Genomic DNA, 22,889 nt, shown 5'->3' with positions numbered 1-22,889 from the left:
TTTTACGCCAGTGCTAGTCTGGTTTTTATGTCGTCCTTGTTCCGTCCGTCAGAGTTATTTTGCTGTCTTAGTAGCAGAATTCTTAAACTTCATCTATTTCGTGATCGTTCACCTTCCTGATGTTGAGTATCTGGTTCTTCTCATTTCTGCCACTTCTCATTACTTTCGTCTTTCTTCGATTTACTGTCGATCCATATTCCGTGATTATTAGACTCTTCACTATATTCAACAGATCCTGTAATTATTTTTCACTATCACTGAGAATAGCAATGTCATCAGCGACCCTTAACACTGACATTCTTCAACTTTAATTTTAATCTCACTCTTTAATCTTTTCTTTATTTACATCACTGCTTCTTCGACTTACAGCTTGAACAGCAAAGGCGAAAGACTACTTCCCTGTCGTACACTATTTTCAATCCGTGCACTTCATTCTTGGTCAAGCACTCTTAATGTTCCCCCTTGTTTCTTGTAAATATTGTATATTACCCGTCTTTCCCCACAGCTTAATCCTATTTTTCTCGCGATTCAGAACATCTTGCACCATTCTACAATTCCGAAAGCCTCTTCCAGGTCGACAAATCGTTCGAACATGTCTTGACTAGGACTTTCTTACCTATGGCTTCCTTTCAATTATCTGCAATCTGGCTGGCCAAGGCTTCTTCAGCTGTAAGAGGTCTATTGTTGAATATCTGTGCAGCCAGATACATTTCATAACTTGGGTAAAATTTAGGTTTTCTTGTCCTTGATGGTCGTCGTAAATTTACGTCGTGTGCTGCTAGAGTTCCCTAGATCTCATTATTCGGTTCATCTTCTATAAACATATCTTACTGTTCCTGAACAACATGTTCAGGCCCTTTATGTTTAAATTGACTGATGCGTTTGAAAATTCTCGTCGTCTTCTTCAGGATTACTTTTGAACACCTAATTTTTCGCTACTGTTTCATTTAAACCGGATTCTGAAAATATTACGCACTGCTAGTTATTACGCTTTTGGTTTTAGGATTTATGAGCCTGTAACCTTTGGAACCTTCACATTATCAAACAATAATATATTTTTCAGATTGAGAGTTCCGTTTCCTTCTAAATTGTTTTGGAACTTTTGGCTTACTGTACATCCAAAAATTCTTAGATGATCAAGATCAGGTGTCTTTCCAGTCCAAACTTCATATGGACTCTTGTTTGGTACAGCTTTAGTAGATGATCTCTTATATAGATGCGGTGCAGCTGATGCTGGCTTTGCTCAGTAACATCTTGGTAATCTTGCATCTTTCAACTTGCTTTCTCTACAGTCGTCCTGTTGGCCTGTTCTGCTGCTCTGTTTTGAGCAGACTATAGCGAATTGTAGTTTTATGTCGGATTCCCAATTCACGCCGTCGTTGCTTAAACTGTTTATGGAGATATTCGGTACCATTGCCTGACCTGATAACTCTTATCTTCTTACCAGCCTGTCTTTCAACCATGGCGTGAAAACTGACAAATATTTCACTCACATTATCCTTGGTACTAAGGGAATAAATATGAGTATATCTTGGAAAACATCAATCGGTGTAAGGAGTAACAACTGCCTTCGATAGATTCTTCTTCTGTAGGCCAAGAAAGGTCCGTGTTCACCAGCTGAAAAGGTTCAGTACATATATTTTTAGTTGATTGAAACGGTAATTATTACTGTCATTTTCATCTGTTGTCACACCTTTTAACAAAGCCTGACTTCGCCTAGGAAGTTGATTGCATCTTCGATGCCGGAAATAGCTTTCTGAGAAAATACCGGATAACTATTTCCAACTTGATCAACATCTAATTTATACATATCCCTTTCTTTACCTGCTTGTTTATCGCACTGCCACTCTAATCAATTAATTCGGCACCATTTAAACCAAAATTTATCTTGTTATCCTCATTCACTATCTCAGTCACTAAAAACCAATTTGTAGCGATATTCTTCACATAACATACGTTATGTGCTTCAACACCTTGTGATTCTCCTTAACATTCAAATTAAATTTTGTCTTTCCAACCAGTTCACATTGTCATTGACAACCATCCAGTATTGAAACACCAATGATTGTTTTTGGAGAATCATCATATAAATCTGATTGGGCTCTGGTAACATGCAGAGGGTCTCCGGAACCCGGGAACGAATTTGTACTCGTGCTTTCAGTTTTACCATAAGGATAACACGCAGTAAGTGCCTTACCTTTAGTGCTTAGATTATTTGCCTGCCTTCCTGTACCTTTTGAATCTAGAATTCTTCTTGTGTACTTGTTTCTCCGTACACTGCAATGCAAAATGTCCCATTCCTTGGCATTTATAACGTCGAACGTCTTGAATATAAAGCCGTTTACCCGCCTTTTATAGAATGTTCTTGTACATTTCTAATATATTGTAAGGTCTTGACTTTAACACGTAACTTGTCTTTCATATCCTTGAAGCCTCTAATCCCATTATCATGGGGGAGTAGCCCATGTAGTAAGAAGGTACCAAACATTCTCCAGCAATTTCGAATCTGATATTTCTTATTCTGTAGTAAAACCGCTGATTGAAGGTATTGAGCAAGGTCGGTTTCTCAAAGGTGAGCGTGGTACTTTTACAAATTACAAAGGTCACTCGCGCTAATCTGTCATTTTATTACAAGAAGTGCAAAATTCGGAGGCGGTTATGTTATGGTGTGGTCGTGTTCTTCATGGAGGGCGCTATCACCTCTTGTTGCTTTGCGTGGCACTATCACCGCACAGGCATACATTGACGTTTTAAACACCTGCTGAAGATCAAATCGGGGATGGCGATTGCATCTTTCAAATGATCGAGCACCTGTTCATAATGCACGGCCTGTGGCGGAGTGGTTACACGAAAATAACATCCCTGTAATTGACTGGCCTGCACAGAGTCCCGTCCTGAAGCATATAGAACAACTTTGGGATGTTTTGGAACACCGACTTCGTGCCAGGACTCACCAACCGACATCGATAAATCTCCTCTGTGCAGCACTTCGTGGAGAATGGGCTGCCATTCTCCAAGAAAACTTCCAGCACTTGATTGAACGTATACCTGTGAGAGTGGAAACTGAGGGTGGGCCAACACCTTATTGAATTCCAGCATTACCTATGGAGGACGCCACGAACTTGTAAATAATTTTCAGCCAGGTGTCCTGACAGTTTTGGTCACATAGTTTAAGGTACAGTTATGGTAAAAGTAGGGATAAGGAATACTTTGATAGCAAAACACAAAACTTTTCTAGTTTAAGAATGTATTTAGAATTTTTGTAACAGGTAAGTGTTATTATTATTTGAAAGTTGTAACGTATGTTTATAAGGTTGATGTCCTTACTGAACGTATAAGCAATGGTAATCATAAAGTAAACATTCTTTTGAAGAACATGTACCTGTAAGAAAGTGCGTGTAGCGTGTATTAATGATTTAGGTGAATTTGGTATCGAGAGGTTTGCTTCTATTTGTGCACCATGGAGAAAGTGTATAGGAAAATACAAATGGAAGTTCAATATGTAACGCCGGAAATGCATATCCTCCTATTTCCATCTATTGCACTGCAGATTTTTTTCCTTATTTTGTTACCTGAAGATATAACATTGCTGTGTCTTTGTATATTGTAATTGTTTTACTATTTGTATATATTTATGCATTTATGTCGATTTATAATTGGTTTGTTTTGTGAATATTATTTGTATTTATAGGCTGGGTCTGGCCTAGGGAAAACTATGCTATCGAACGAATACATCGATAGGTCGTGTGGAGAACCAAAGTGTTTAGGATCTTTGGTAGTGTTAACTCTGCCGCGTGGAGCGCGGGCAGAGCAGGGAGAGTCTGGCTGGAGTAGCGAGTGGAGCAGGTGTTGTGTGACGCTCCCGCGAGTTGCCGCGCTTTCGGGGTTTGGCAGCATGTAATTGCGCTCGACTTGCTATAATCGCTTCTGACACGGTGTCGCGGACGGGAAGCATTAGCTGGCGCACATCAAGAGCCCGTTTCGTCTGGTGACCGTGTCGAGAAGAAGGCGCGCCAACATCCAGCTTCTACAACAGCGACGGCCGACAATGAGTGACTGTCGCCGCCTCCTCGATCGACGGCTTCAAACCTTCAATCAACCAACAAGGAAGACTGGAAGCACGTAAAGTTTTAGAACTGTATGGCAGACCTGAGCTTTTCAAACTTTTAAAATTGTTGCATCACAAAATTACAGCAACTTAGCATGAACGTTTGTTGCTCATTGTCCCAACTGCATTGCCAAGCAGGGTCCCTTCCTATTCCGGAATGAACCCGAGTGTCGTTGAAATTCAAGCGGAAGCATCATTCGATTTCACTGCTTTAATTTCAAATTTCAGTTAAGGTATTCATAGCTGGCTACAATATTTAGATTGTTGTTGTTGTTGTGGTCTTCAGTCCTGAGACTGGTTTTATGCAGCTCTCCATGCTACTCTATCCTGTGCAAGCTTCTTCATCTCCCAGTACCTACTGCAACCTACATCCTTCTGAATCTGCTTAGTGTATTGATCTCTTGGTCTCCCTCTACGATTTTTACCCTCCACGCTGACCTCCAATGCTAAATTTGTGATCCCTTGATGCCTCAAAACATGTCCTACCAACCGATCCCTTCTTCTAGTCAAGTTGTGCCACAAACTTCTCTTCTCCCCAATCCTATTCAATACCTCCTCACGCTGCAGTCTGGAACCGCAAGACCGCTACGGTCGCAGGTTCGAATCCTGCCTCGGGCATGGATGTTTGTGATGTCCTTAGGTTAGTTAGGTTTAACTAGTTCTAAGTTCTAGGGGACTAATGACCTCAGCAGTTGAGTCCCATATTGCTCAGAGCCATTTGAACCATTTGAATACCTCCTCATTAGTTACGTGATCTACCCACCTTATCTTCAGCATTCTTTTGTAGCACCACATTTCGAAAGCTTCTATTCTCTTCTTGTCCAAACTGGTTATCGTCCATGTTTCACATCCATACATGGCTACACTCCATACAAATACTTTCAGAAACGACTTCCTGACACTTAAATCTATACTCGATGTTAACAAATTTTTCTTCTTCAGAAACGATTTCCTTGCCATTGTCGGTCTACATTTGATATCCTCTCTACTTCGACCATCATCAGTTATTTTACTCCCAAAATAGCAAAACTCCTTTACTACTTTAAGTGTCTCATTTCCTAATCTAATCCCCTCAGCATCACCCAATTTAATTTGACTACATTCCATTATCATCGTTTTGCTTTTGTTGATGTTCATCTTATATCCTCCTTTCAAGACATTGTCCATTCCGTTCAACTGCTCTTCAAAGTCCTCTGCTGTCTCTGACAGAATTACAATGTCATCGGCGAACCTCAAAGTTTTTACTTCTTCTCCATGAATTTTAAGGCAACTCCGAATTTTTCTTTTGTTTCCTTTACTGCTTGTTCAATATACAGATTGAATAACATCGGGGAGAGGCTACAACCCTGTCTCACTCCTTTCCCAATCACTGCTTCCCTTTCACGCCCCTCGACTCTTATAACTGCCATCTGGTTTCTGTACAAATTGTAAATAGCCTTTCGCTCCCTGTATTTTACCCCTGCTAACTTCAGAATTTGAAAGAGAGTATTCCAGTTAACGTTGTCAAAAGCTTTCTCTAAGTCTACAAATGCTAGAAACGTAGGTTTGCCTATTCTTAATCTTTCTTCTAAGATAAGTCGTAAGGTTAGTATTGCCTTACGTGTTCCAACATTTCTACGGAATCCAAACTGATCTTCCCCGAGGTCCGCTTCGACCAGTTTTTCCATTCGTCTGTAAAGAATTCGCGTTAGTATTTTGCAGCTGTGACTTAGTAAACTGATAGTTCGGTAATTTTCACACCTGTCAACACCTGCTTTCTTTGGTATTGGAATTATTATATTCTTCTTGAAGTCTTTGGGTATTTCGCCTGTCTCATACATCTTGCTCACCAGATGGTAGAGTTTTGTCAGGACTGGCTCTCCCAAGGCTGTCAGTAGTTCTAATGGAATGTTGTCTACTCCCGGGGCCTTGTTTCGACTTAGGTCTTTCAGTGCTCTGTCAAACTCTTCACGCAGTATCTTATCTCCCATTTCATCTTCATCTACATCCTCTTCCATTTCCATAATACTGTCTTCAAATACATCGCCCTTGTATAAACCCTCTATATACTCCTTCCACCTTTCTGCCTTCCCTTCTTTGCTTAGAACTGGGTTGCCATCTGAGCTCTTGATATTCATGCAAAGTGGTTCTCTTCTCTCCAAAGGTCTCTTTAATTTTCCTGTAGGCAGTATCTATCTTACCCCTAGTGAGACAAGCCTCTACATCCTTTCATTTGTCCTCTAGCCATCCCTGCTTAGCCATTTTGCACTTCCTGTCGATCTCATTTTTGAGATGTTTGTATTCCCTTTTGCCTGCTTCATTTGCAGCATTTTTATATTTTCTCCTTTCATCAATTAAATTCAATATTTCTTCTGTTACCCAAGGATTTCTATTAGCCCTCGTCTTTTTACCTACTTGATCCTCTGCTGCCTTCACTACTTCATCCCTCAGAGCTACCCATTCTTCTTCTACTGTATTTCTTTCCCCCATTCCTGTCAATTGTTCCCTTATGCTATCCCTGAAACTCTCTACCACCTCTGGTTCTTTCAGTTTATCCAGGTCCCATCTTCTTAAATTCCCACCTTTTTGCAGTTTCTTCAGTTTGAATCTGCAGTTCATAACCAATAGATTGTGGTCAGAATGCACAACTGCCCCTGGAAATGTCTTACAATTTAAAACCTGGTTCCTAAATCTCTGTCTTACCATTATATAATCTATCTGATACCTATTAGTATCTCCAGGATTCTTCCAGGTATACAACCTTCTTTTATGATTCTTGAACCAAGTGTTAGCTATGATTAAGTTACGCTCTGTGCAAAATTCTACAAGGTGGCTTCCTCTTTCATTTCTTCCTCCCGATCCATATTGACCTACTATGTTTCCTTCTCTCCCTTTTCCTACTGACGAATTCCAGTCACCCATGACTATTAAATTTTATTCTCCCTTCACTACTTGAATAATTTCTTTTATCTCGTCATACATTTCATCAATTTCTTCATCATCTGCAGAGCTAGTTGGCATATAAACTTGTACTACTGTAGTAGGCATGGGCTTTGTGTCTATCTTGGCCACAATAATGCGTTCACTATGCTGTTTGTAGTAGCTAACCCGCACTCCTATTTTTTAATTCATTATTAAACCTACTCCTGCATTACCCCTATTTGATTTTGTATTTTTAACCCTGTAATCACCTGACCAAAAGTCTTGTTCCTCCTGCCACCGAACTTCACTAATTCCCACTATATCTAACTTTAACCTATGCATTTCCCTTTTTAAATTTTCTAACCTACCTTCCCGATTAAGGGATCTGACATTCCACGCTACGATCCGTAGAATGCCAGTTTTCTTTCTCCTGATAACAACGTCCTCTTGAGTAGTCCCCGCCCGGAGATCCGAATGGGGGACTATTTTACCTCCGGAATATTTTACCCAAGAGTACGCCATCATCATTTAATCATACAGTAAAGCTGCATGTCCTCGGGAAAAATTACGGCTGTAGTTTCCCCTTGCTTTCAGCCGTTCGCAGTACCAGCACAGCAAGGCCGTTTTGGTTAATGTTACAAGGCCAGATCAGTCAGTCATCCAGACTGTTGTCCCTGCAACTACTGAAAAGGCTGGTGCCCCTCTTCAGGAACCACATGTTTGTCTGGCCTCTCAACAGATACCCCTCCGTTGTGGTTGAACCTACGGTACGGCCATCTGCATTGCTGAGGCACGCAAGCCTCCCCACCAACGGCAAAGGTCCATGGTTCATGGGGGAAGATATTTAGTTTACACAAGCACAAATTAAGAGTGCGAGTTTTGTTACCGTATTTTAGCTTACCTGTGACTGCAACTCAGCTTGGTACGTACTAAATTTTACTATTGTTAATTGTTCACATTCATTTAATTCAAGTTCAAAGTTAAATCACTTATTTCTAAATTGCGTGGGTTCAAGTAGCTTTTGTAATGATTGTTGAGGTAGCCCAAGACTAACCGTATTTTACCGAATTTCGATGTTCTTCGGAAACAAAGTTCACTATTAATTTCAGTCACTAAATTAACTTTCAATTTTCTGGTTTTATTAATTCTTTTGCTAAATTAAGTCAGAGTGTAGCGAAATTTATTACTTCTGACAAACTTTCAGTTTTCACACTACACGTGTCTACCTTCAGTTGCCACGCTTCTAGTGCTAATTGTATGTGTAATAACTTTTCTTTTTCAGTTACTATAGTAATTGTCCTTAGGACTGGCAACCGTAATTTCCCCCAAATCTCAAATATCTAATTACCGCTAGTTAATTGTTGACGTAACGGCCGCACATTTACTTTCTTTATTAACTTTACCCCTTTTCAAATTAATTTCCACCAGTTTCATTTGCATTTTTCCTTTCATTTAGATGTAACCCTTTCCTCCCTCTTTACCGACAGATTAACTTCGGTGACGATTGCTTTTCCCAAATTTCCATTACGTACACGCGGTTTAATTTTTCACTGTCATTAAGGTCGATAAGTGAGGGGGAGGTTACACGTGGCGACCTCGTGACAGGATAATCTTCGAATTTGAGGTTGTTCTGGACACGAATTTTGCATTGTGCGAATCTCGTAACAAAGTACTGGTTACGAAATGGTCGATACGTCAGCGAGAATATTAGTGTGAGGAATCCTAATTGGATCTGAGATTTGGCATTTATATTGAAAATTATTAAAATGAGTGAAGGCAACAATTGCCAAAATTTGGTAGACTTGGATACGGAACAATCGATCGAACAGTGGGAAACGCTCACCGCGGTACCCATTGTTCAGGGTCAGGCGGCTAGCATGAAAGACGCGACCGCCGAAACGCAACAAAGAGCAGAAATGGAATTCCATACTTTAGAAAATGTTTCGGAATCGGAAGTGAAAATCAAATCTGAATCCCTTGATGACGAATACGTGGGTACAATTAAACAGGAAGCCGCTACGGAAGTAAAACCGGTAGTTTCCGGGAATTTAACTGATTTATTGAATGTTTTGATTAACGAAATCAAGAGTCAATCGACAGAAATTAAAGCTCTGTCTGCCAAGCAAGATGATCAGGCTGCCAAGCAAGAAGCTCAGGCTGCCAAGCAAGAAGCTCAGGCTGCCAAGCAAGAAGCTGTCTGAAAAAATTGAACGAAAGCTAGACAATCAGAACAAAGCTATTAATGTTGTTAACAACAATGTTGAAGTTGTTAACACAGAAGTTGATAAAATCAAAGACGATATTGTCGTGATTAATACCGAAATCAGTAATCTCAAACAGGAAATGATAGGCGTTCAGGCGGAAATTGCGAGCATAAATACTCGTTTTTATTCCGAAATTAGCAGAATTGAGAAAAGTGTAGGAGAAGCAGTTGCTCCAATCATCGAGAATAAGGTGACGGAACAAATTCAATTAGTAAAAAAAGAGGATCAAAAGAAGGTGGAAACTTTAAAGGCTTTAGTATCCGAAGTAGATACCAAAGTGACGAAGGAAAAAAAATGAAGTAGAAACGCTTGCGACAGCCACTTGCCAAGTAATTACGAGAGTGTCGGAATTAGAGAAGAAACTTGACGAAAAACAGAGCTATGTGCCAATCTGTGCACATAGTTCGGAATTGTTGACGAAAGAGGAGCGGTTCGACCCCTTGAAAAAAGGCGGTATACACGCGACGGATTTCATTAAAAATTGTGAAAGAGTTTTACCCAGATCATGGACTAATGAGAGAAAAATTAATGCGGTTATTGATGTGGTGGCTGGTGATGCCAAGCGTTGGGGCTTAAACCTCAACGTTAGGAACGTGACTTTTGACGAGTTTAAAAATTTGTTTCTGGCTGAATACTGGTCAGAGCAAAAACAGCAAAGTGTCTGGCGCGAATTTGTCGTATCGAAGCCTTTCGATGCGAATTCGCGCGGCTCGATAAAGGAGTTTTGTGAGGGCTGGATCGGCAAGTTGGAATATTTGCGTGATCGCCGCACGGAATCCGAAATAGTCTGAGAACTATACAAGAAGCTTCCAGATGATAAAAAACGCTACATAGGAAGCAATTACAGGACAATCAATGATTTCCTGGAAAGAGTTGAGGACGAGGACAATTGGCGCAATAATCGCGACAGTGGTAGAGGCCGTGGTAACAACAACGGGTACCACAGCAACCACAACAACGATAACTATGGGAATAATGCATACCGCAATCTTGGCGGCAATAACAATAGTTGTTCGGGCCGTATTGACAATCTGTACGATGCAAATAATAACAGGAATGACGGAAACCAGTATCATACTAACGTGATACGGGCTTCACAGAATAGTAATAACGCCAGAGGGTGTGATAAGCCGCCTCGGCAGCATCCGGGGAACGTATCTGCTGGGACGAGACAGGGAAACCATTAGCCGCGCCGGTGAGGGGCCGACCGGGCGTGGAGAAATTTTGGAGGCCCAATAACAAGAGAAAACCCAGGTGTCGTCGTTATGAAAATTTCGTATGGAATAATCAACGGCGGGAGAGTGTGCCAGTGTTAAAAGAAAGGAGTGCGCCCACAAGTAGTAGATCAGCTGTATACACCGCAGTAGAAAATACATTCACTGTCAGTGAGAACAATTTAAGTAGTGTTCCGGAAATCGATTATAAGGTGGCAGCTGTAATACCCACTGCGGAACTGGAGATTGAGTTTAAGAATGATTCGCAAGCGTTGAGAGAAGATCAGATGTCGGATAACACGTCCGTCATTGAGCGAGGGGATGCAGAGAGGGATGAGGTCTGGTTAAGGCAGTTCGGTCGCTTATACGACGAACTAAGAGATTATAGGGGCCTGTACGGGAGAAGTGTTTATGGGGAGCGCAGGCAGGATTTGCCGCGTCTCGTCCCACAGGAAGATAGTATTTGTGAAGTGATAGAAAGTTCTGGCCCTAACCGGCAGACTTTACTAGAAATAGTTGATGTTAATGGGGAGCACGAGCAAGATTCGTCGTGTTTCGTCCCGCAGGAGTTAGATGTTGAAGTGGTAACGGAAAGTTCTGGCCCTAACCGGCAGACCTTACCGAAAGTTATAGTGGTAGAAGTAGCCGACCCATCCGACGCAAACCTCCAGTTTAAACATTGCGAGAGTATTAAGGAGAAAGATTACGAAAATTTTAGTGATAGCCGGACACGATTGGTACAAAAGCACGTAGATTACAGCGTGTATGAGGTTAGAGCTGACGTTATACCGTCAGACGGTAGCAGTGTGGGTTGCGCAGATCCAGAGGAAGTAATTGCAGATACTGCTGGGCACATTCCTCCAGGTAGATTGGCAGATGAGATCAATCTGACCAACTTGGAATCAACGAAGGTGACAATTAGTGAATTGATAGCAAAGCAACACTCACTAGTTGACGCGTTACAGGAAAAGGTTTCGGTATTGGAGGCGAAGCTACAGACTAAGCCTCAGGACAAACGTGTTGAAATTAAAACTGTATGTGAACAGAAGTTGAAAAGGCCGCCAGATAAGCCGGATTTAGGATCAAAGCCGGATGATTTTTTCTGGAATGACCTGGATATAGACGAGGATTTACTGTGGGAAAATAAAGAAACAGTCGAGGACAAATGCAGACAGGTAGTAGTGTCTGTTAATATGCACGACCTACAACTAAACGTGTTGATTTACACCGGTGCAGAATTGAGTGCTGTATCTGGGAAAGTATTTGAGTTACTGAAAGACAGACCCGGCATCATAGTTATGCCAGTAACAGGAGTGAAAATTATCGGTGCTACTGGGAAGGCCAGTAAACCGGTCACAAAACAAATTTTTGTCTATTTCGAGATATGTGGGGCACGATTTGAACAAGAGTTTGTCGTCGTGCCAGACTTAACTACGGAAGTAATTATCGGGTTAGATTGGCTATTAAAGTACTGTGCAGTGATTAATTGCGAAAGCAAAACTTTGACATGTACGTCACAAGATAAAACAATAATAGTTAGCTTTGACGAGGCAGGAGACGGTGTGCGTAGGCAATACCAGCCTATACACATTGTTAACTGGCCGGATGGTATTGATGTAGGTATGAATTTGAACTACTGTAATGTGAGGCATCTCGGCATTGACGATAGTGTAGAAAGTGAATTGGAAAGTATTGTAGACGGTGTGTCAAACGTAACACACGAACAAAGACGAGGCCTGTATGAAGTGATAATGAGGAATAAGAGTGTGTTTTCAGACAAACCGGGACTTGTGGAAGGATATAAATGCAAGTTGCATGTAATTCCGCACGAACCTTTCTTCGTGAGACCGTATGCTATACCGCTGTCCAAAAAGGAAGCAGTGCAACGGGAGATAGGTAAGATGATCGAATGGGGAGTGATTGAAAGAAGTACGAGTCCATACAATAACGGTTTGGTCATTGTAGCAAAACGGGATGGTAGTGTGCGTATAGTGATTGACGCACGCACGTTGAATAGGGTCGTTCAACGCGAAACAGACAGACCAGAGAGTATGGAGGAGATTTAGCAACGTTTTCATGATGTTAAGTTCATGACTAGCCTCGATCTGACGGCTAGTTACTGGCAAATAGAACTCGAAGAAGAATCTAGGCCATACACCGCCTTCTTGTTTGCGGGCAGGTGTTATCAGTATAGGGTACTGCCGTTTGGACTTAATATATCTGTGTCCGTATTCATCAGGGCCCTAGATAAAGTACTAGGACCGGCTTTGAGTTCAAGGTTAACTGTATATGTTGACGACCTGTTGTTGGCCAATGCCACTTGGCATGACCATTGTGACCTGTTAGATGAAGTTTTTAGAGCATTGCGCCGTGGCGGAATGACTCTAAAGCTAAAGAAATGCGAATTTGTGAAGCAGGAACTGAAATTTTTAGGGCATGTAATTACCACTGCTGGTATTACGAAGGACCCAGAGAAACTAGAGGCAATAAGGAATTGTCCTCCACCCAAGTCTAGGAAACAGTTAAAAAGTTTTCTAGGGCTCACAGGATTTTACCGTAAATTTGTAAAAGGACAAGTGTTTAATGATGAAAATTTGAATAACCTCTTACGCAAAAATGTTCCGTTTGTGTGGACTGACGGGTGTCAGACCGCTTTCGGGAGATTAAAAGACGAGTTGTTAAGATCTAACATACTATTTCATCCTGATTTATCGCTACCCTTCCATCTAGGAACGGATTCGTCGAATTACGGGGTGGGAGTAGAACTGTTCCAAGAAGTTGGTAAAGGAGAGGATAAGGAACACCGGACGATAGCGTTCGCGAGTCGAACTTTATCAAAAAGTGAGCGAAACTACACGATTTCTGAGGAAGAGTGTCTCGCTATCGTGTGGGGATTCAAAAAGTTCAAGGGTTACCTATGGGACCGTAAGGTGATTATTCATACGGACCATAAGGCGCTCACTTATCTGAAGGATTGTAAACAACTTCACGAAAGACTGACTAGGTGGTCGCTGTATTTACAGCAATTTAACTATGACATCTGTTACGTAAAAGGGACCGATAATTGCGTAGCGGATGCGCTGTCGCGGTTGCCCGAGTCTAATCAAGATATATTGAAAGATGAGTCAGATGGAGTGGTCAAATTATACTATTTTAAAGAAGTTGAGGGACGCAAATTAATAGTGAACGTCTGTAAGAATCTACGTCGTCATCAGAACGAGGACGGTTGTTTAAATATGGTGAAAACCCGATATGACGAAAGGAGTCCAGAAGGAGAGAAATTAAGGAAGTATTACAAGGTATACGATCATATCTTGTACATATGTAAGGGTGAAGATAGTAATATTTGGTGGGTATGCTGGCCCACCAAATTCGTCACGGAAATAATAGACTACTACCATTTGGCGTATGGTCACTGTGGACCAAAGAAATGTACGGAAAAGCTGAGTGAAGTAGTGCATTTTAACAACTTGTTAAAACGCGTTACTGACAGAGTGAAAACTTGCGATTTATGTCAGAAGGTGAAGGTTACCAACTGTACGAGTCGTGGTCCTTTGCAAAGTATAAGGCCTAACGACACCTTTGGATTACTGTGCGTGGACTTGTACGGACCTTTGCCCAAGTCATCAGGAAACTTTGCCTACATTTTAGTAGTGCTAGAAGCTTTTTCCAAGATCATCAAACTATACCCGATTAGGAAAGCTACAGCCAAAGCGGTCTATAGCAAGCTTGTGAACGATTATTTTGTTCATATTGGTAAGCCCAAGGCGATTCTATCAGACAATGGGGCACAATTTACTTCTAAGTTGGGGAATGAAGGTATGGAAAGTAATGGGGTCGAGGTGATCCATATTTCAGCTTATTGTCCGGCTGGGAATCCCGCTGAGAGGTATATGCGCGAGCTAGGCCGACTTTGCCGTACCTATTGCCATCACAACCATAGGGCATGGGGCAAATATGTAGCAGTATTTGAGAGAATTATGAACACCTTGAGACATGAAACGACGGGATTTTCTCCAGAGGAAATCCTGTTGGATGACAGAAGTAAAAGTTTAGTGGAAGAGATAATCAAATTCCCTCCACAGATTGACATTAGTATTGGTGTGAAAAAAGATCGTTTGCGAGAAGTAATGAAGCTAAAAGCCGATGCTCGCATACGTCGTCATGACGCTAAAGCGCGTTTTGCTAAGTTTGCAATCGGAGACTTAGTACTTGTAAAAGCTCATGAGAAATCTAGCGAGATAGACAATGAAATCTCTAAATTTAAGTTTGTTTATAATGGACCATATAAAGTCATTGGTATACCTCACACAAATGCTTGTTGCTTAGAGTATCCAAGCTCTGGAAAACTATTAGGTATACGGAACACTGTAGACTTGAAATTGTACCAACCTAGGATTGATTAATACCACAGAACGGGTAATGTGTACAGTATGTAAATATAGAGTGTAAGATTTAAACGATTTGCTAGATTGCCATGCTTTTGCCTGACCAAGAGCTCATTAAAGAAGTTGTAATTAATAAGTAATTAATTTTGACTAAATGATTTAAGAGGAATTGATTAATAATCATTAGAAAAATCCAAGCTGCTAGTTTAAGTTTTCAGCTGAGTCACTGTAGATTAAGGAATGTAAATATGATTTTGTAACTAGCTGTAAGATTTCATGAATGTGTGTTTTACTAGTCATTGCCGATGTACTTAGACGCAGTTTTAAGTTTCAGGCTAGTACATGTGTATGGTGATGGACAGTGTTGAGTTATCCACTGTGATAGTGTTAAGGGGCTCTGGAACGCCCTATACTTGCAATGTTAAAATAACGCTTATAAATTACATCTTTCCTCACAAAGTATTTGATGTAGGAAGTTGAACTTTTTACAGATTATTTATTGGAATATGGGCTACAACTTAACACAGGGATTTTACAAAATTTTAGTTCAGTTATTAAAGATGATTTTTTTTCAATTGTAATGAAAATTCACAATTTTTTTGCAATTTTTTATTTATATATTCAAAAATATACAGTTTTTTGGAAAATGACTGTGTTAAATTATACAGAAGGTACTGTGTAACATTTACTGAAAGTTTGAAACAAATATGTTTGGAAGATCCTTTGAAAACATGTAATTAGTATGAGAAAATAAAAGTTTTGGGAATCGAGCGACAAAGATTGGATTAACTTTTTAGTGCATTCCAGGTCCATAGGATGGATTATCTTCATCTTCTGCAAACTCCTCCTCCAGCTTCCTCTTGTTCCTCCTCCTGTTTACTCTTGCTTGTATTTCTAGACTCTTTACAGCCCTGTCTGCAGCCCGAAGGCGTTCCTTGTTTAAAGCAAGCATCGCTCGTACCATGTTAGAACCTATCTTCATTCCCATATTTCTAAATACCTTGCACCTTACAATGTTGCCATCATTGAAAGTCGCAACAGCATCATACACACCAAAGTGAAGTGTTTCTATTCCAACAAATACAGTCTTGGGGATTCTCGACCATATAACACTATTTACACTTTCATTGGGGTTTTCTGTTTTTCCGTGAATACACTTTTTCATCAGTTCAGGTGCTGCTAAGTCTCTGAAAATAGGTTTTATCACCTCCATTATTGCATGAGGCAGACTATGCTTATGAGTGTACATTTCACCAGTTAGCAATCCTTTGTTATATTTACACCAACTGTCTTCTTCTTTGGGACACAAACTATGTTGGGGATTTTCATCGTCTTTATTGTTTACAGTAATAACACATGCCTTTGGCTTTCCAACATTTCTCCTTTTCTTAAAAGCCTTCAGAGGATTTCTAATAACTTTACTTTTACTCATTATTATACTTCAACAAAACAGAGACTCAAGAAACAGAATGAATTACGAATATTTTCGAGATGACGACAGAGTAAATAAACATGAAACAATCGACAATCACACCAGCGATATATATTGAACCATCACAGGTTAGCCACAACACATACTTTATCTCACATCACTAAAATGTACCTGATGAACACGGACGTTAATAATAACACCATTTGACAGCAGTTTAACAGCGCCACAGTGGGTCACGCCCATGTAGAACACATTTCAAAAAAAATTTAAAAATAGTTGTAGTCTTCGGAATTGAATATATTATATATCTATTAAAAGGTAATAGTCTGCAGATTCAGAAAACGCAAAAAAGTAAAAATTGAACTTTTCATGATTTTGAGCCTTTCCAGAGCCCCTTAATGGACTCCTTGAGATTACTCGTGAGTGAGTTTTTCCGAAAGAATTCAGTGAAACGGACGTTCTGGAAATGCCGTTACACAGGCGAGAGAGATCAAGCGTGCCGCACAGGCCGGCGCAACAATACTGGCGAGGTGGAGCCGCTGTCGGCTCTTGTGCCGCTGCCGGCATTCTTTGCACTTGCGGGTACGGAAGGCGGAGTTGTTTTTCTTCCCGGACAACTGATGTGAAAGAATTCTGCTTTCAATATTTATGTTTTTTCGATCTGATGTGTATTATTTTCTTGTTTAGCGTTTAATGGACTCTCATGACGAGAATATTACTTATGAACAGGTTATATAAAAATGTGTATTCTATGTGATTAATTATTAATTTGCGTATTTTGATATACCTGTTTTTATGACTATGTGCTCAGATTAATTTTGTAAATAGAATTCCATTTCTTGATACTGTTAGGAATTTTGATGATTTTAGAATAGCTAAACCATTTTCTATGTTTTCTATGAATTTTAATATGTTGTCAACCTGTTTTCTTTTGTGTAAGATGACAGAGTGGATTAAGATTAGGAGTGTCTCCACTCAATTATTATGGTCTAAAAATTGATTTATGTTTAATTAAACGAATGCTAAATTTACTTGATGTTTCGAGCATATGCATTTCCGCTGTTTCTTTTTTGGGACATTTTCTGAGTCTGTTTAGGTTACACGAACATCCTCAGACAATGTGGGGCACGTGTAACGCCGGAAATGCATATCCTCCTATTTCCATCTATTGCACTGCAGATTTTTTTCCTTATTTTATTACCTGAAGATATAACATTGCTGTGTCTTTGTATATTGTAATTGTTTTACTATTTGTATATATTTACGCATTTATGTCGATTTATAATTGGTTTGCTTTGTGAATATTAATTGTATTTATAGGCTGGGTCTGGCCTAGGGAAAACTATGCTATCGAACGAATACATCGATAGGTCGTGTGGAGAACCAAAGTGTTTAGGATCTTTGGTAGTGTTAACTCTGCCGCGTGGAGCGCGGGCAGAGCAGGGAGAGTCTGGCTGGAGTAGCGAGTGGTGCAGGTGTTGTGTGACGCTCCCGCGAGTTGCCGCGCTTTCGGGGTTTGGCAGCATGTAATTGCGCTCGACTTGCTATAATCGTTTCTGACACGGTGTCGCGGACGGGAAGCATTAGCTGGCGCACATCAAGAGCCCGTTTCGTCTGGTGACCGTGTCGAGAAGAAGGCGCGCAAACATCCAGCTTCTGCAACAGCGACGGCCGACAATGTGTGACTGTCGCCACCTCCTCGATCGACGGCTTCAAACCTTCAATCAACCAACAAGGAAGACTGGAAGCACGTAAAGTTTTAGAACTGTATGGCAGACCTCAGCTTCTCAAACTTTTAAAATTGTTGCATCACAAAATTACAGCAACTTAGCATGAACGTTTGTTGCTCATTGTCCCAATTGCATTGCCAAGCAGGGTCCCTTCCTTTTCCGAAATGAATCCGAGTGTCGTTGAAATTCAAACGCCAGCATTAAAGTAATATAATTAGATTTCACTGCTTTAATTTGAAAGTTCAGTTAAAGTATTCATAGCTGGCTACAATATTTAGATTACACAAGCACAAATTAAGAGTGCGAGTTTTGTTACCGTATTTTAGCTTACCTGTGACTGCAGCTCAGCTTGGTACGTACTAAATTTTACTATTGTTAATTGTTCAGAATCATTTAATTCAAGTTCAATGTTAAATCTCTTATTTCTAAATTTCATGGTTTCAAGTAGCTTTTGAAATGATTGTTGAGGTAGTCCAAGACTAACCGTATTTTACTGCATTTCGATATGCTTCAGAAAGAAAGCTCACTATTAACTTCAGTCACTAAATTAACTTTCGATTTTCCGGTTTTATTAATTCTTTTGTTAAATTAAAGCGAAATTTATTACTTCTGACAAACTTTCAGTTTTCACACTACACGTGTCAACCTTCAGTTGCCACGCTTCTGGTGCTAATTATATGTGTAATTACCTTTCTTTTTCAGTTACTACTGGTCATGTCATCAGTCACCTTAGGTCACTCCATTCGTGCCTCCTGGAAAGTGTTCAAGATGAGAGTGCTGTGTGCTTAAGCATTATCCTCAAAGTTGACTGCAGCGCTGGAAGTCAGTTGGCAGATATTCTCCTGGTGGTTTATAGTCCACAAAGTACCCTCGACAGCACTGAGCGGTGTTCAACGTGGCTACACCATCCACATGAAGAGCCCACGTGACCAAATACCTGAGATGTGTATTCCTGCCTGGGCTCCTCTACACTCTTTTGCGACTGTCGATAAGCATCATCCAAATCCTTTACTCGACAATGAAAAGCACCCAAGGCCAGTTATCCAGGTTCACTCGACGTGCCCGTTTGCTCACATTTACTTTTATTTTCTTGTACTGTTGTCCGCAGCGGACGCGTAGAGGCCAAAGTAATGCTGCAGTGACGTATGGGTATCGGGCGGTCTAGTACTCTTCAAAAATGTAGCATACAGTTTCCTTATATTCTCTTTGGGTTAGCTACGAGGCATGATAGATAGAATGAGTTGAAGAAGTATTCGTCTAGCTGTATGTACACTAACGGGAAAAAATCGTAACACCAGGAAGTAGTTACGCGACATAAACGAAAGTAGGTAGACGTGTTTCTACATCTGAAAGACGATACCTGTTCCGATTTGGCTCCAGTCAGTTAAGAGTAGCTCTAACAGTGTCACTTTTAGGATAAAAATCAGATTTGCTGCAATACACGCCGTAACGATCATGACCGTTACGCACCTTTGACATCGGACGTGTTGATGTTAGTCAAGAATGCCTTTAAGGCGACAAAAACGCCATTATCATCACCTCACTGGGTCTGAACGAGGCCGTGTATAAGGACCACGAGAAGGTAGATGTTTCTTCTCCGATACTGCAGAAGGACGTGGCAGGAATGTAGCCTCTGTGCATGATTGCTGGCAGAGGTTGTGACGGGAATGTGCTTCGGCAAAAAGACCGGCCTCCGGACGGCCAGAGACAGAGAAGAACATCGTGTTCGGCGTGTGGCTGTAGCACATCGTTCTGCATTTGCAGCAGCAATTTGAGCTGCTGTTGGCACCACAGGGACACAACGAAGACCGCCACACGCATACTGCAAAAAAAAAAAAAAAAATGGTTCAAATGGCTCTGAGCACTATGGGACTCAACTGCTGTGGTCATCAGTCCCCTAGAACTTAGAACTACTTAAACCTAGCTAACCTAAGGACATCACACACAGCCATGCCCGAGGCAGGATTCGAACCTGCGACCGTAGCAGTCGCACGGTTCCGGACTGCGCGCCTAGAACCGCGAGACCACAGCGGCCGGCACGCATACTGCAGATTTGGCTAAATGATGGCTGCAGTGTGTAACATTCAATGCGAAATCACATGAAATGTTTAGTGGGGTTTTGTGGGACTCTTTGGTCGTTTTGTAATCGACAATATCCCGATTACTTCAAGGCCAGCTCCGAACCAGACGTAGCGTAGAGGGCATTCCACTGACCCCAAACCACCTCCATTTGCGACTTCAGTGGTATTGAGAGGTCATTGGAGGGCATAGTGGAGGTCTATTGCATTATAAGACGAAAGCCCGTTCTGCCTCGGTGTCGGAGATGGCCATGTGTTGTTTAGAAGGAGGCCACGTAATCATCTGCAACTAACCTGCCTGCGGCCCAGACGCACTGGACTTACAGCGGGAGTTATGGTCTTGGATGCGATTTCATATGAAAGCAGCAGCACTCTCATGGTTATCCCACACATCCTGGCTGCAAATTCGTACGTCAAACTCGTGATTCAACTTCTTGTGCTGCCATTCATAAAAAGCGTTCCAATTTTTTTTCAACAGGATAACGCTCTCCCACCAAAACGTGTTGTAACCCAGGATGCTCTACAGTATGTTGCCATCATGCGTTGGCGTGCTCGGTCATTAGCTCTGTCTCCAGTCGAGCTCCTATGAAACATCACGAGACGACAACTCCAGCGTCATCCATAAACAGGTTTAACTGTCCGTATATTGACTGACCATCTGTAACAGCCAGGGACCTCCATCCGACAAAATGACATCCGGCACCTATACACCACAACGCTTGCACGTTTGCACACTTGCATTAAACTATCTGGGAGTTAAATGGGTTATTAATGTACCAGCATTTCATATTTGCAGTGGCTTGTCTCTCGCTTACATTGACTTTTGAAGTTGCAAATGTTATCACTTAAATAAGTTACCCAGATAAATGTGTCCCGAAATTTCACTACTCTACTTTAAATATTTTTGTTGTGATATTTTTCCGTCAGTGTATTTTTTAAGAAAGTAAATCTGTGAAAATTTTTCAGAACGTTGTTCAGGAAAACAGCTACCTATTAATGAGCACTATCGTAAGCACAGTTGTGGTCCCATGTAATTTGTTAATTTTTATTTTTAGATGACCGGATTTGATCTTCTAAGGAGATCATCACCTGATCAGCTTTCTTTGATGATAGTAAGAATAGCTGTCGTGGACCAGGCCCGTCTGTGCTGGCGTGGACAATACCTCTCCACGGTAGCGAATTCCTCTGTTACCAAGGAATGTCGATCTTATGATAATCTCTTTAGAAGAACAAATCAGGTAATCTAAAAATAAAAATTAACAAATTATAAGTCACCATAATTGCGCTTACTAAATAAGTTAAAATAAATCCGTGGCCCGTGAAAAGCACTGAATACAGAATAAGAAGAGCGGTTCTGAGGAAAGTACATCAGTAAACACCTTTTACTGAAAAACAATCACCAAAGTTCGCAGTCAACAATATAGCAAGAATCAGCTTAATTTTTCAAGGAACTCCTCTACAGAATAGAAGGAGTGACCCATGAGCAAATTTTAGCTTCGATTTGAAATCGCGTGGATTACTGCTAACATTTTTGAATTCGAGTGGTAGCTCATTGAAAATGGATGCAGCAGTATACTGCACGTCTTTCTGCACATGAGTTAAGGAAGTGCGATCGAAATGCTGGTTTGATTTCTGCGCGAGTATTAACTGGGTGAAAGCTGCTTATTCTTGGGAATAAGCTAATATTGTTAACAAGAAATGACAATAAGTGTATATATATATATATATATATATATATATATATATATATATATATATTTTGAGAGGTCAATATCAAAATACCCAGATTCGTGAACAGAGATCGACAAAAGGTTCGTGAACTTACACAACTTATTTTCCGAACCGCTCGTTTCTGATCCAAAAATATCCTTTTAAAATGGGAAGAGTTACCCCAAAATATAACTTCATATGACATAAGCGAATTAAAATTAACAAAGTAGACTAGTTTTCATATCAAACGATCACACACTTCAGATACCGTTCGAATAATAAAAATGGCAGCATCTTTGAACAAGATCCTGAACGTGGACTTTCCACGACAGTTTACTATCTATCTGAAAACCTATAAATTTGAACTATTCAGTTTCACTCGTTATATGGTCATTCTGTGAAATTAAAACGTCAGGTTTTGTTGAATTGTGTGTTAGAAACTGTAAAAACTGAGTCTTACTGTGATTTAGCTTTAGTTTATGTTCTACAAGCCATGAACTTAGGTCATGAACTGCAATATTTGAAACCGAGCCAATGTTGCACACAACACCCCTTACTATCAAGTTAGTGTCATCAGCAAACAGAAATATTTTAGAGCCACCCACAATAGTAGAGGGCATATTTATATAAATAACAGGAGTGGCCCCAACACTGATCCCTAGGGCACCCCCCACTTGACTGTACCCCACTCAGACCCCATATCGCAGCCATTCTCAACATTGTGAATAATGACCTTCTGCTGTCTGTTGCTAAAGTAAGTGGTGAACCAATTGTGAACTACTCCTCGTATTCTGTAATAGTAAAACTTCAGGAGCAATATTTTGTGATCAACATAATCAAACACCTTAGTTAAATAAAAAAATATGACTAGCGGACGAAATCTCTTGTTTAACCCATCCAGTATCTCACAGAGGAAAGAAAATGTAGCATTTTCGGTTGTTAAACGACTTCTAAAGCCGAACTGTGTATTTGACATCAAATACACAGGCTTTTCAGTAAGTTTAGCAAAGACTGATGACATAGAAATAGGTCTACAATTATCTATATTATGCCTTTTTCCCTTT

The sequence above is a fragment of the Schistocerca nitens genome, chromosome 7, assembly GCF_023898315.1.
Source record: "Schistocerca nitens isolate TAMUIC-IGC-003100 chromosome 7, iqSchNite1.1, whole genome shotgun sequence".
Taxonomy (NCBI): domain Eukaryota; kingdom Metazoa; phylum Arthropoda; class Insecta; order Orthoptera; family Acrididae; genus Schistocerca; species Schistocerca nitens.
This window is presented reverse-complemented; position numbering follows the sequence as displayed.